This window comes from Rattus rattus, chromosome 1 (genome assembly GCF_011064425.1).
Source record: "Rattus rattus isolate New Zealand chromosome 1, Rrattus_CSIRO_v1, whole genome shotgun sequence".
In the NCBI taxonomy this organism is placed as follows: Eukaryota; Metazoa; Chordata; class Mammalia; order Rodentia; family Muridae; genus Rattus; species Rattus rattus.
This window is the reverse complement of record NC_046154.1, coordinates 103,132,726-103,145,123: the sequence shown is the minus strand read 5'-3', so window position 1 is coordinate 103,145,123 and position 12,398 is coordinate 103,132,726. Positions and strand designations below refer to the sequence as shown.

The window sequence follows — 12,398 nt, the reverse complement described above, 5'->3', positions numbered from 1 at the left end:
TCCTCAGCAACTGAGGGCCTCTCTCTTGCTCTCAGTGTTTTTGCTGGAGTGAATGGTCCAGGGTTTCTTACTCCTTGGAGACCATGTAGGCCTTCAGGTCCACCACCCTATTTCTGTAAAGGTATTCATTGTCATACCAGGAAACGAGCTTTGCAAAGTCATCATCGAGGGCAACACCAGCCCTAGCATCAAAGGTGGAAGAATGGGAGTTACTGTTGAAGTCGCAGGAGACAATCTGGTCCTAAGTATAGCCCAGGATGCCCTTTCAAATGCCTGCTTCATCACCTTCTGGGGACCGAACCCAGGGCCTGATGTCCCCAACCCCTCATCACCTTCTTTGATGTCATCATTTTTTTTCTAGGCAGCATGTCAGATCCACAATAGATATATTGGGGATAGGAACACAGAAGCCCATGCCAGTGAGCTTCCCATTCAGTTATGGGATGACCTTGCCCACAGCCTCGGCAGCACCAGTGGATGCACAGATGATGTTCTGGGCTACCCCACGGCTATCACACCACAGCTTTCCAGAGGGACCATCCACAGTCTTCTGAATGGCAGTGATGGCTTGAACTGTGGTCATGAATCCTTTCATGATACCAAAGTTGTCATGGATGACCTTGGTCGGGGTGGCCGGGGGACTAAGTAGTTGGCTGTGCAGGACGCATTGCTGACAAACTTGAGTGAGTTGTAATATTTCTTGTGGTTCACACCCATCACAAACATGGGGGCATCGGCCAAAGGGATGGAGATGATGACCCGTTTGGCCCCACCCTTCAAATGGGCCCTGGCTTTCTCCATGGTGGTGAAGATGCCAGTAGACTCCATGACATACTCAGCACCAGCATCACCCCCATTTGATGTTAGCGGGATCTCGCTCCTGGAAGATGGTGATGGGCTTCCCGTTGGTGACAAGCTTCCCATTCTCAGCCTTGACTGTGCCATTGAACTTGGCATGGATAGAGACATACTGGATCATGTAGACCATGTAGTTGAGGTCAATGAAGGGGTCATTGATGGCAACAATCTCTACTTTGCCAGATGAAGAGAAGGCAGCCCTGGTAACGAGGCACCCAATATGGCCAAATCTGTTCACACGGACCTTCACCATCTTGTCACTGGGACGAGGCTGGCACTGCAAGAGAAGAAGCGGCTGTCTCTTGAATGGGGAGGAGCAGAGACTCCCAAGTTATGTTCTTGATGGCAGGCTGTTTACAGTTCTTTGAATGACAACAGACAAAACTAGAAGAACCCTGTAGCTGACCCATAGATGAATATATATTACGTTTTAAACTCCACTGAGTTTTGGAGAGAGATTTTTTTGTTTGTATTTTACTGTATTTTTTAAACTATTACTTTTATTTTTTTGAGATTGAAATTGCATAATTTTCTCTTCCTTTCCCCCCTCCAAATCCTCGTACATCTTCCTCTGCTTTCTTTCAAATTCATGGCCCCTTTCTTCATTACTTGCTGTTACATATATATGTATATGAAGTAAATTTTGATGCAGCAGTAGTTAACAGACATACCAATCCTTAGAAAATGGGATGTAACTATAGCTGAGTATTGAATCACTTACATGACCCCAAAGAAAATATCCCTCTCATATACTCCAAAGGCTACACATATGTATGAAATACAGATTTAAAGAAGTAGAACCAGAAGGTATAGACCACAGTGTCCTTGGTGGCAGAGTACTCACCTAGCAGTTACAATGCCCTGGGTTCTCTCCTCAGCATGTCCCCCCAATAATACAACTGTTACTTATCTTAAGTGAGTTTGTCTCGAAAGGAATATAATCATGTATGTGGCTGCAAATATATACAATAATAATCTTTTCAAAGCAATAGCAAAACTGAAATCGTTCAAGTGTTCTTATGTGGATATTGCCAGAATTCTGCATCTGTTTTAAGAAACAGAAAAATCACATGAACATGCTCATGAACTTACATACAACGCTGAGAAATTGAAATATTAACATTTAGAAATATTAATATTTTAGAAATAGTTCACTAAATAACAGGGTATTAATTTATAGACTGTAAATCACTCATTAAAAGTTTTTTTTTTTAATGTGGAAAGCGGAACATGGAAAAATTGGAAAGTCCACAACATACAACCAAGGGGGAATACATTAAAGTGCACGGTGCACTTGCAAATGGATAAAGCAGGCTTATTTATGAAAAATGCAAACCATGAACTTTTTATGAGACCCCTCCCCTCTTTCACTCCCCTTCTTTGTCCCTCTGTCTCTTTCTCTCTCTCTCATTCTTTGCAGTACTGGGAATTGAACCCAATGCCTCATCAGGCTAAGTACACTACCACTAAGCAGAAATCTAGCTAGCCCCAGCTTGTTTTCTCTAGCTCATTTTATTCCTAGTTGATATAATGCTTCTTGTGGTAAAATTAAAAAAAAACACAATGATAAATTAATATACAGAATTATTACCTCTGTGTCAGACCTTGGAAATACCAGTTTTCTTTAGTTTCCCAATATCTGTGTAATTACCCATCTACAGAAATGCTTTATCTCCCTTATTGAACATTCAATTAAGTGTTCTTGAAACAGTAAACTAAAACCAACCTAAAATTAATTAAACAGAGTAATTAGCTTGACTTCAGTCTGCATGAGGTAGAATTATAATGGATGATAAAAGAATTCTGAGCCCATTCTTTCCCCAGTACTTCATTTTGGGAAGGAAAAGAGAAACAAATGGTTTCAGCATCAGTTAGTTTTTGAAAAAGAAAAAGACTTTCTTTCAATAATATTAGTTATATAGGTTTCATCTTATTATAAAATTTATTTTTAAGCTTAATTTACACCTTGAGGTATGTATTTCCTCATTCTTCCTCTTTGAGTTCGTTTCACATAAGGGATTTTTGATGGCTAATCTTGATTGGCAACTTGATTGGATGGAGAGGCAGCTAGGAGATTTGTAAAGAACTCTTCTAGGCCTGAGGTGGGAGTGTTTTAGGAGGATTGTCATGTTGGAAGGGGGGAGGGAGAGATCTGCCCTAGAGATGAGTGCCCTGCCTTGCCCTGCCTTGCCCTGCCTTGCCCCAACTTGCCCTGCCCTGCCCTGCCCTGCCTTGCCTTTGCCACCATGAATGACTGAAATCTCTGCAGCCCGGAACCCATATAAGACTTTCCTTTCCTCCGTGGATTTGCTTGCACACGAAAAGCTAATACAAAGCTACACACTGAACGTTTGAAAGAGTAATCTTTATAAACACAGTGCTTTTACTTGTATTTCTTGCCTTACAGAGCTAGTCACGTTAAACAGGTACCATGCTAATTAAAGTGCATTCATAGGGGAGAAACACTCAGCTATGTGTAAGTAAGCATATCACTTGCAGGTTTTGCTTTTTAAAAATTTTATAATTGTTGCTGCTATTACACACACACACACACATACACACACTCATGCATTCACACATGCACACCATTCACACACATACACCAATGTGCATGTGGAGGCCAGAGGTCAGCTTTTGTGACTCTGTTCGATCCTTTTACTGTGGGCTGAGGTACTTCACTCCGCCAGTGCTTTTGTCCACTGAGCCGTCTTAACAAACCTTTTCCCTCTTCACATGGGTTTTAGCTTGTTAAGATATCTTTTCTTTCATTTTTAATTGTTGTGGTTGCACCATGAAGAGATGTTGAGTTTTGGAAGAGGATACATATACATCTGAAAGATACTCATAAGGGTCATATAGCTTCTCAGTGTAATATAGCCAGTCATTGCCTCATGATTTATTATCCATCTCTCTCTATATCCATATATGTATGTATATATATATATACATATATATATATATGGATATGTTGAATTCTGTTTACAAATATTTTGTTAGTAACCTTTAACTATGTGTTAAGCAATATCAACTTATAGTTTTGCTCTCTTTTAATGTCTTTTTAAATTTAATATATGTATTTTTTACTTATTCACTTTACGTCCAACTCACTATCCCCCTTCTGGTCACCCTTTCCTACAATCCTTCCCCCATATGCCCCCTAGGTATCCTGTGATCCTGGCATTCAAGTCTCTCTGAAGCTAGGTGCATCCTCTCCCACTGAGGCCAGACCAAAGCAGTCTGGCAAGAAGATACTCCAACTACAGCAACAGCTTTTGGGGTAGCTCCCACTCCCTGTTGGGTACTCACATGAAAACCAAGCTGTACATTTGCTATACATAAGCAGGGAGGTCCAGCTTGTGTGTGTGTACATCCTTTGGTTGATAGTTCAGTTTCTCAGAGCTGTCAGGGTCAAGGTTAATAGATTCTGTTGATATTCCTGTGGAATTGCTATCCGCTTCAGGATCCTTCCTTCATTTCTTCTGTAAGAGTCCGCAAGCTCCATTCATTGTCAGCTGCTGGGTAGAGCCTCTCAGAGGACATCCATGTCTAGACTCCTGTCTGCAAGCACAGCAGACTATCATTAATAGCCAGGAATTGGGCTTGTCCATGGGATGGGTCTTAAGTTGAGATGATTATTGGTTGGCCATTGCCTCAGTCTTTGCCCCCCTATGCCTGCATTTCTTCTAGTCAAGATAAATTTTGGGTTGAAAGTTTTGTGGATGGGTTGATATCTCTATGGCTTCTCTGCAGTTCCTGCCTGGCTATAGAAGCAAATTCTTCAGGTTCCATATCCCAAACACTGTAAGTTATAGTTAAGGTTATCCCTGTTGATTCTTGGGTGCCTTCCTTATCCTAGATCTCTGTCTCATCCTGGAGATGACCCCATCTTCCTTGTTTAGTTTCTTTATGTCTGTGGAATATAGCATGGGAACCCTGTATTGTATGGCTAATATCCATAATATCTATTTATAAGTGAGTACATACCAGGTATGTCTTTGGAACTGGATTACCTCACTCAGTGATGTTCTCAAATTCCATCCATTTGCCTGAAAAATTCTTTGTTTTTAATAGCTAAATAGTATTCCATTGTGTAGATTTACCACATTTTCTTTATCTAATTTTCAGCTGAGGAGCAACTAGGTTGTTTCTAGTTTCTGGCTATTATGAGTAAAGGTGCTATGGACAAAGTTGAACAGTGTCTTTGGACACTGGATGGTGGAGCATCTTATGGTTATATGCCCAGAAGAGGTATAGCTGGGTTTTGATGTAGAACTATTTTCAGTTTTCTGAGAAACCACCAATCAGTTTCCACAGTGGTACAATTTTCACTCCCACCAGCAATGGAGGAGTGTTCCCCTCACTCCACATTGCATGTAGAATCTCTTGTGTTTTTTTATCTTAGCCATTTGATAGATATAGTTGTTTTGACTTGCATTTTCCTGGTGAGTAAGGACTTTGGACATTTCTTTAAGTGGTTCTCTGCCATTTGAGATTCCTCTGCAGAGAATTCTGTTTAGCTCTGTAGTCCATTTTATTTTTAAGTTAAGGAATTTGGCTTGATGGTGTCTACCTTCTTGTGTTCTTTATAAATTTTGGATATTAGTTTCATGAGGTTCCATTTATCAATTGTTGATCTTAGATCCTGAGCCATTGGTCTTCTGTTAAGAAAATTGTCTCCTGTACCAATGCATTTAAGGGCATTCCCCACTTTCTCTTCTATGAGATTTAGTGTATCTGGTTATATGTTGAGGTTCTTGATCCACTTGGACTAGAGTTTTGTTCAGGATGAGAAATATGGATCTATTTGCATCCTTCTACATGTAGACATGCAGTTAATGTCTCTTTTATAGTTTTGTTACAAACATAAGACTGGCCTCTAAATGAGTTTGAGAATGTGTGCTCTTCCTTACTCATGCTCATATAGGCTTTTGTTTTGCTGCCTTTGAGTTTTTATTTGAATTTAACTCACGGAAATCCTATGAACTTGTGCATAATATGCCCTCCTTCAGAAACACTTGACATGTGCCTTTCTGTGGAACTTGATGTCACTATCTAAGGTGTAGCTACTTCTGCTTGCTTTTCAATCTCTTATCCTAGTGAAATTCTTAATTTTAATGTTTGTACTGTACAGCTGGTCTAAGGTGAGGTCTTCAGATAAGATCCTAAAGACAGGACTTGTTCATGTCTTCCTATCATTATGAGCAACCATTTGTTTTAGTGATGTGGTACAGATTTTATGCATGAGTATTAGACCTGATTGCTGTAATTCTAGTAAAACCTTAAAAGTATGTATACACATACACGATCTATTTAATTAGTACTTGAAGGACTCCAGAATATTTTGACTTCAAGGAACTATAAAGTCAATTGGTTGTTTGAATTAGAAGTTTTGTTCTTTGATATTTAATTTTGAGCCTTGGTCTCATATATTCTTGGTTAGTCTTGAACTTATAAAAACAATCTGAGAACAAATGAATGTCTGTTCTTTTTTCCTATACCTCCAAATTCCTGGGGTTTCAGACATGTGCAACCTACCTCACCTGGCTTATGAGGTGCTGGTTATGGAACTCAGGGCTTTGTGTATGCCAAGCAAGCGATGTACCAATTGAATTGCATCTCAGTCCATCTTTGATCTGTTTTAGTTGTGAGAAAACTGAATAAAAGGGGATAATGTAGCCTGTCTACATCTGTATATCTAAGAAGTGCCAGAGATAGGGTTTGAATCCAGAGTTGCCTGTACTGAAATCTAAGCTGTTTCCTTAAAACCATGTTTCTATTTTCTATAGTGTACATACTGGCATAAATACAGGGTGTAATGGCATTTTGTATTCTTGTCAATGTGTTCATATTAGTTTATTTTGGGAAAACGGCTTGTTGGTTCTATTAGGGGTCAGGGCTCTCTATTGTAAGGTCACAGCCTCTTGCTTTACCATATATATATATATACACATTTCTTCAAGCCACACTTAGATCTTCAAGACCAGTAGTTTCTGATGTGATCCATAGTTTCATGGCTCCTGTATTCTGGCCATAGTCAGACCATTTTTGAAGTCTGTCACATTTTACCAAGTAGAGAATTACATTTGCTTTCATCAAGCCAATGCTGAAGTCACAGCTATTGTTTTCTGTAATCGGAGTACATTCACACTAAACACATTAATTTTAAGGCTTGGTTGAAAGATTTTTATCTGAACCTTTTTTGTCCTTATTACTGTTTGATGATTCAAACATTTTTGAGCATGTTGTGTACTTTTCTTTTTTCTTTTAAGTAATAAAAATGCACACCTAATTTGACATGATTTCTTTGGCAGCTAATAAGTACACGTTGTGCAGTTTAATGGATCTGCAAACTAAATAATGGTTTTAGTGGGTGTGAAATAGGGATATTTAAATGCATAAGGAAATTTAGCACATATCCCAGTGGCCATGTAAATAGACTTCTGATTCTTTTATAAATTGCCAATATTTTCTTGTGTAGAAGCATAGTGAAAAATAGTCCTGTATCCATACATAGAGCTTATTACCATACCTTGGAATGCTCACTGCATGCCTATTATCCACTTAAAAGCTCCATTAAAACACCCACTCTTTTTTTTTCAATGAAGCTAAACTGGTCAAAACTAAGCTTCATTTGTCACTATTTACCCCTAGAGATTAAGGACAGCTGTATTAGTGAGGTGAATTTAAAATTACATTTCCAGCTATTTTGATAAAAAAAGAGCTTTCGAATTTGACTCAGTGTCATACCGAATCAGTATTCAAAAGCCTGTTATCAGCATAAATTCTAGAATAGACAAGCCCAAGAGGAATGTGCACAAAGAGAAATGATTTCGAATAATGAGCGTTTAGTAGATGGCACCGTTAACTTGCTACAAGAACTGTAAGCCTTTTGGTGTAATAGTTGTCAATTGCTATTTACGATCTACCTGCAGTGATGTAGAATATGTTCAAAGCTTCACATGAAAGTAAAGTAATTAATGAGGTAGCATATCGATGAGAAACATAGATTGGGTTTCAGCATAGGGTTGAGCAAAGATGCTATTACACTTAAATAGACGTATTCAAAAGGCAGGGCAACGGTGATTTTGTTTGGAAGGGAAAGGAGTTTTCTTCCATTATTTATTTATTTACTATATGTGAGCGCACATATATATTTGCATGTCAGTGTGCATGTGTGGAGGTCATAGGACGAGGCAAGGGAGTTGTTTTTCTCTTTCCACTATGTAGCTTCTCAGGATCACATTTATGTTTTCCGACTTGGCAGCAGGCAGCCCTATGCACTGATCCATTCTGCCTGCCAGCATTTGAGATTTTACAAACCCTGACAAGTTCTTTCTCCCTCTTTTGCTTGTCTTCATTTGTCTTCTGCCCAGTACCATTGTCTGTTGTTTCACAATTTCTGTGTTGCACTCAGTTGGCAGATGGTAACAGGACATAAATTAGAATGAGTTTGGTCATGCTTTTAAAACAAAGTACACAATTTGTCATATGCAGATGTAGTAATTATATTTATTGAAATAAAATGCATATTACTATATGAATCCATTGTGATATATTTTTGTACAGATATGATCATTAGAATTTCAGTGCATATATTTTAGCATATTTTTAGAATGAGTGTTAAGAAAACATTCCTTAAAAAAAGTGATACGTTTCACAGTTAACTCTTACATTTAAGAGTTTCTTTCTCTATTTAAAGTAAAAATGAAGTAATACCTGGATAACAGCTACCATTTTGCCACCTCACGATTTGTAGATATAGATGTTAGCTGCCGAGTAACCATGCACTCACTTTTCCCCTTTTATTAAAGGAGAGCTTTATTTAAACAAGGGTTTCATTTAAAGTAGAAGGGGGTAGACTGAGTTAATGACATCAGGTTCAAGTTAAACTCTTTCTTCTACATTAGTGATTGGTGGAGAGCTGAAAACAAAGAGGTACTGAATTGGTCAGGATCCTCCAAAGGACTGGAAAAGATAGAATGAATTAAAAAGGGGGTTTATTATCTTGGCTTACATGCTCTGTTCCAGCAGGTAAAAGCAGCAGAAAGGCTGAGTGTTCAGTAGATGTTCAGTCCCTGAGGCTAGATGTCTCTATAGTTCCAGTATAGTTCTTGAGTCCCAGAGTATTCACATGTGTTCAGATTAAAGGCATGGACCATGAGTTAGAAACATACTATTCAGACACTGAACAGTTGTATCATTACACCTCCTATAATAATGTTCTTACATTACTTTTTCCTAATCTCTGCCCAGAATCTCCCTCTCCCTGTCCCTGTCTCTCCCCCCTCCCCTTCTCTGTCTCTTCCCCCCCCCTACCTCCCCCTCCCCTGTCTACCTCCCTCTCCCCTTCTTCCTCTCACTTACCTCTGGCTGCCTGTCTAATCTCCTTACCTTCCTCTAGCCTTCTCTTTCCCTAGGCACCTGCTGGTCTCACTGTTGTTTCTGAAGATGGTAAGAGACTTCCAGTAATAGTCTATGTCCTGGCACTTCATCAGACTAAGTGTTCTGTCTTGGAGAGTTTATTTTCCTTAGCTCCTTGTCAAAAGAGACTAAGTTGAACAATTGAATACTTTTATTTTTCTTCCACAGGCTTCTAAATATATAAAACAATGTATTTTTTCAAACAATTACTCTGAAATGAAATGTAATAAATTTATATGAAAAAGTTTTTGTTTTCCCACTGTCTTAGTATTAATAGGACAGGCATAATAATGATGCTCCAAAGATGTCTGCATTGTAATTTTTTTTCGTTAATTTTTTATTTCTTCAGCCGTCCCCCTCCCTTCTCTCCTTTTCTTTCCTCCCAGTCCCACTCTTACAAATCCCTTCCTCCATTATCCCTTTCCTTTATCCTCAAAGAAGGGAAAGCCATCCTTGTGTAACACCACACTCTAGGACTTCTAGTCCCAGCAGATTAGACACATCCTCTCTATCAGGCAGTCCAGCTAGGGGATAGGTATCTAATGACAGGCAACAGAGTCAGAGTCAGCCCTTGCTCCAGTTGTTAATGGACCCACATGAAAACCAAGTCACACATCTACTACAAATATGTAGGGGGCCTAGGTCAAGATCATGCATGCTCTTTGGTCAGTGATTCAGTCTCTGTGGCCTTCATGGGCTCAGGTTAGTTGGCTCTGTATATCTTCCTGTGCTGTTCTTGACCCTTCAGGCTCCTATCCCCCAATCTTTCACAAGATTCCCTGAGCTCTACCTGATGTTTGGCTGTGGGTGTCTGCCTCTGGTTCCATCAGTTGTTGTATGAAGCCTCTCAAGAGACAGTTATGCTTTGTTCCTTTCTGTAATCTTAGCAGAGTATCATTAATATTGTCAAGGATTGACTCTTTCACATAGGATGGGTCAGTTATTGGTTGACTGTTCCCTCAATCTCTGCTCCCTTTCTATCCCTGCATATCTTGTAGGAATGATGAATTTTGGGTTTTGTGGGTGGGTAATGTTCCTTTCCCTTCCCTAGAAACCTTGCCTGGCTTCAGGAGGTGGCCATTTAAGTTTCCATATCCCCGGCTGCTAGGAATCTCAGGTAAGGTCATGTGCATAGACTCCTTTGAAATTCCTCAGTCCCAGGACTCCAGCTAGTTTCAGAGATGTGCCCCACAAATTTCCATGCTCACGCACAGCCCTCTGCCACCAAACCTCTCCCCACACCTAATCCCCACCTCGTTCCCTTCTTTATCTGCTCTTCCATGCAGTTCCCTTTATCTATCTTCAGTGTCTATTTGATTCCCTCATCCGAGATTCAAGCATCCTCTCTTGGGCACTCATTATTACTTAGTTTCTTTGGATCTGTGGATTATAGCACAGTTATGCAGTACTTTATGGTTAATGTGCACTTATAAGTGAGTACACACCATGTGTGTCTTTATGGGTCTGGGCTACCTCACTAGGGGTGTTATTTTTTAGTTTCACCCATTTACTTTCAAAGTTCACGATGTCTTTGTTTTTGACAGTAGATGTGTAGATGTACCACATATTCTTTATTCATGCTCCAGTTGAGGGATATCTAGTTGGTTTCTCCTTTCTGGCTATTATGAATAAAGCTGCTGTAAGAATAGTTGAGCAAGGGTCCTTGTGGTAGAGTGGGGAACCTTTTGAGTATATGCTGAGAAGTAGTAAAGATGAGTCTTAAGGTAGAACTTGAGAACCAAATTGATTTCCAGAGTGGTTGTACATGTTTGCACTCCCAGATGCGGACATCCTGTTAGACAAGAACCATTTGTTGAAGATGCTTTCTTTTTTCCTTTATATGGTTTTCTCTTCTTTGTCAAAAATCAAATGTCCACAGGAGTGTGGGTTTATTTCTGGGTCTTTCACTCAATTCCATTGATTAACCTATCTGTTTTTATGCAAATATCATGTGCTCTGTAGTATAGCTTGAAATCAAGGATGGTGATTCTTTTCTTATTGTACAGGATTATTTTAGCTATCCTAGGTTTTTTTTTTTTTTTTCCATATGAAGTTGAAAATTGTTCTTTCAAGATCTGTAAAGAATTGATTTGGAATTTTGATGAGGATTGTGTTAAATCTGTAGATTGCTTTTAGTAAAATGGCCATTTTTGCTATGTTAACCCTACTGATCTAAGAACATGGGAGATCTTTCCATCTTCTGATGTCTTCTTTAATTTCTTTCTTCAGAGACTTGAAGTTCTTGTCATACAGATCTTTTACTTGCTTGTTTAAAGTTACATCAAGATATTTTATATTATTTGTGGCTATTGTAAAGGGTGTTTTTTCCTTCATTTCTTTGTCAGCCCATTTATTGCTTCTATAAAGGAGGACTACTGATACTTTTAGGTTAATTTTATATTCAACATTCTGCTAGATATCAACTATAGAAACTCTTTGGATGAATTTTTGGGGTCACTTATGTATCATATCATGTCATCTGCAAATAGCAATACTTAGACTTCTACATTTCCAATTTCTATTGTCTTGATTTCCTTTAGTTGTCTTATTTCTCTGATTAGAACTTCAGGTACTATGTTGAATAGATATATAGAGAGTGGAGAGCCTGCTCTTGTCCCTGGTTTCAGTGAGATTGCTTTACATTTCTCTCCATTTACTTTAATGTTGGCTATTGGCTTTCTGTTAATTACCTTTATTGTGTTTTGGTGTGTATCTTGTATCTCTGATCTCTGCAAGACTTATAACATGAAAATGTATTAGATTTTTGTCAAAGGCCTTTTCAGTATCTAATTCAATGATCATATTTTTTCTTTCAGTTTGTTTATATGATTATATTGATGAATTTTGGTATATTGAACTATTCCTGGAAAGAAGTCTACTTGACCATGGTGAATGATGCTTTTGATGTGTTCTTGGATTCGGTTTGTGAGAATTTTATTAAGTATTTTCCAATGTACATAAGAGAAATTAGTCTGAAATTCTTTCTATGTTGAATCTTTGTGTGGTTTAGGTATCTGAACATAAAATGAGTTTGGCAATGTTCCTTCTGTTTCTATTTTGTGGAATAGTTTGAGTAGTATTGGCATTAGTTCTTCTTTGAAAGTCAGATAGACATCTGT

The 12,398-nt window shown here is 38.7% G+C and overlaps 1 pseudogene; it reads right to left on the bottom strand.

The window, feature by feature from the left end:
- Window positions 1–591: 591 nt before the first annotated feature.
- Window positions 592–988, bottom strand: LOC116899290 (annotated as a pseudogene).
- Between the last annotated feature and the right edge of the window lie 11,410 nt (window positions 989–12,398).